Genomic DNA, 3,407 nt, shown 5'->3' on the forward strand with positions numbered 1-3,407 from the left:
TCTGTTCTATGCATTATTTTGTAAGAAAATAAATAAATTATGTGAAATAAGACCGGAGTAAATGTGTATCTGTTCGCCCCACAAGAAGATGGACTGGTAAAAAGAAAAATAGAATGAAGTGTTTGTTAGGAAAAGTATTTTTTTCCCCACTGACCTTTTAGTGATGGAACTGTCCGACCACCTCTGCTGTTCTGTGTATTTTTTTTATTATTTATTTAATTTTTTATTTATTATTACTATTATTTATTTTTCAAGTTTATTACATATGGTAATAATAACCAAAACAAGACAGATGGACAAGGTGATATGCAACAACCAATGAAAAGGATAATAATAATATTAAATAAAAGTAAAATAATAATACATTTTCAATAAGGTTGCAAATGACATTGAAATCAGAATTACATTGAACTTTGATTGACTTCTTACACTTGGAAAATATGGGAATTTATTACCATTATTAGTGTGAGTGACATCCAAGGGGGCTTGTTCTGTGTATTTTACAAGTTTTACAAAGCTTGTTTAAAAAATGTCTCAATGGTTCATATAGACTACATCGGTTACATCCGCTAGCGTTGTTTAAATGCTAAACTAGAGCTTAAGTCCAGTTTTCTGTGTGCCAGATAACTTTGCATCCACTTAATCTGAGGCTTTTTACCTGTGTGGCTTGTTATCATGAAGTCATGTAAATTAGCACCTGTCATGTTTTGACTCTGTCCTTTTCAGCATGCTTTTTGGAATGCAGTCTTTAAATCCCTACATGACCCCTACAACATCTTACATAGTTTAGCCTGACCCTCCAGCTGCACTATGTGGTCAGGAAATTTGTTGTGTTGATGCAAACAGCTGTTTTCTAGCTTGTCATCTTGCACTGTCCATGTAGAAAGGTCCTAAACCTCCTTTCTATGCCGGGCAGAAGGATGTCCATCTGTCTAAAACAAGAAATGGGATGAGCTCAGTAGAATGTGGTTTCTTTGTATATCCTGTTTTACCACTGTAACAGATGAAGCTGAATGAATATGACAATTTTTTCTAGCTTTTATGATAATTGTTTTTTAAAATGTAGTATTATTGCAATTTCTTTTTTTAGTTATTTTTTATAAATATTTTCATTGAGAAATATGGCAAATTTACAATGACAGATCAACATCGGAAGTCACAAAAGCAGACATGTATAGTGAGTGACTATTGCAACGGAATACGGTGCATCCCAAGTATTGAAGTACAAAAATAATACAAATTTTAATTTTTTGAATCAGCATAGAGAAAAAAAAACCCAAATCTCCCAAAAAATTACTTTTTATAGTAGTAATGTTATAATAGTAATACATTAATAAAACTAAATTAAATAAAATTAATTAATAATCAAAAATAAATACTAATTTGTAAAAAAAAAAAAAATCTGAGTATTTAAGAAGGACAAAAAGGATTGCCACCTATCATAAAACCTTCCAGAGTTTATTGCATAATGTTTTATGCATGATTGTGGTTGTAAACAGCAGCCATCTGTTGTGGTGGGACTGAGGGTTGGATCAAGTGGTGGAATAGGACAGATTTTGAAGGCAAGTGCACAAGTCAAGAGGGTTTGGAAAGAGAAGAATGGTTTCCTTTTAGCTTTTGTAAATAATTCAGCAGTTTTTGCTTTTTTGGTAAAAAAATTCAATTGATGAGATAATGAAGTCATGGCTACTTATGACACCACATATTGATTTGTGAACAAGCAATCCCCACTTGAACAGGAATATCCTATTTGATTTCTTTCATTTGGAAAATTTTAAGAGGTTTGATGAGGTTTGTTAAAGTTTTCAGAAAGTAAGCAAAAACAGAAAAAATAGGATTCTATGTTACTTTTGTGACCTCTAAATGTAGTCCATGGTAATGATTACATGACACTTTTCCTGGGTGACACATAAAGCAGGAGATTTTTTTATTTAAGCGAGAGAGAAGAAACAATTTTAGATTTAGGTTCAACTAGTTTTGTATCAAAGCACACATGATTTGGACTCATTGTGGCAGGGAAAAGTGATTTTTTGATGGAGAACTTTTACATGTACATTGCCATAACTGGAACAAATAGAAATGTAATGAAAAGCAATGAAAGTAATTAAACAGCAGAGGGCAGCAGTGAGTTAACATATGAACCTCCTAACTCCATACAGCACAGACTCGATGCAGGTTTCTAGTCTGCAGTGTGTTCACTCTAGAGGAGTGATCACATAAAGTATACTCAGTGTCCTCTAAATACAGCCTTTATGCTGTCTGACACTATTCTCCCATAGTTCAATGCACTAAGTGAATAAAGGAGCTGCTCACACCTGTAAGTTTCAGCAAATATAAAACATGAGAAAGGTATTAAATCTGAGGAACCATTAGTGGGTCTCTCTGTGGAGTCTCTGTGATTAATCAATGCACTTACTGCACACACACACACCTTAAGACCCTCACCAGCTGACTAAGAGTACACACACACTCAAGAGACAAACTCCCTGCCCTTTTCTCTTGAGTGCTCGCACTCCTCTTGTTCAACATGGGACATGGTAGTCATGACGACTATGTTTCTAAGGCAGTGGTCGTCAGCATCTGGTGCAGGTGTGGGAGGGTGAAAAGAGCCAGGAGAGCACTATACAGAGCGAGTGTGAGAGAGTGTACAATGTTGACTTACCAATTATGATTCTATTTTGTTGCCAGAGGAGACACATAATCCATGTTTTAAGACAGTCTGAACCAAAAGAAACTTAAACTCTGGGTCCCTGTGAGCGTCTGCTTCAAACAGATGGATGATAATATTAAGCCAGTGTCATCCAATGTCCACTTAATGTGTTGATCTATTTGAATAAGAGCACATTTTAACCTGATTTCTCATGAAAAGCCTGTGAGTGAACATACCCAGCTTACATCAGCTTCACTGTATTAAAACTTAACAAGCTGACTTACATGTTAGTCATCTTTGACACTACGTCATTCTTACTTAGAGTTCACAGATTATCCGACTGATCTAAATCCTCACAGCTGTCTCATTGGCTGATGTGGCACTGTGGTATTTTGGTGTATTTTTAGGTTTCCACCCTGAAAAACTACTTCCCTTTCCTTTTTAGCCTCCTCTATTGTATCCTGTTGGCAGAAATGTATCCAGAGCAAGACTTCAACACATGTAGCATCTCAAAATGAAGTATCTCAGTATTTCTCTGCCAACTTTTAATGTTCCTTGCTTGTGTGTGTCATGTCCTGTCTTGACATCCTGCTTTAACTCATAAACAGTCTTTTTTTTTTAAAGTCAAGCAGAAAGATACTGACTCTATAAATGTGCATTCTACATTAGTCTGAAACAGAAAGTATTGATATCAGAGACTGTACATTAGACGTGGATGTAAAAAAAAAAAAAAAGTGAAGCCAATACAAAAGCATCA

Source organism: Notolabrus celidotus, chromosome 4 (assembly GCF_009762535.1).
Source record: "Notolabrus celidotus isolate fNotCel1 chromosome 4, fNotCel1.pri, whole genome shotgun sequence".
In the NCBI taxonomy this organism is placed as follows: domain Eukaryota; kingdom Metazoa; phylum Chordata; class Actinopteri; order Labriformes; family Labridae; genus Notolabrus; species Notolabrus celidotus.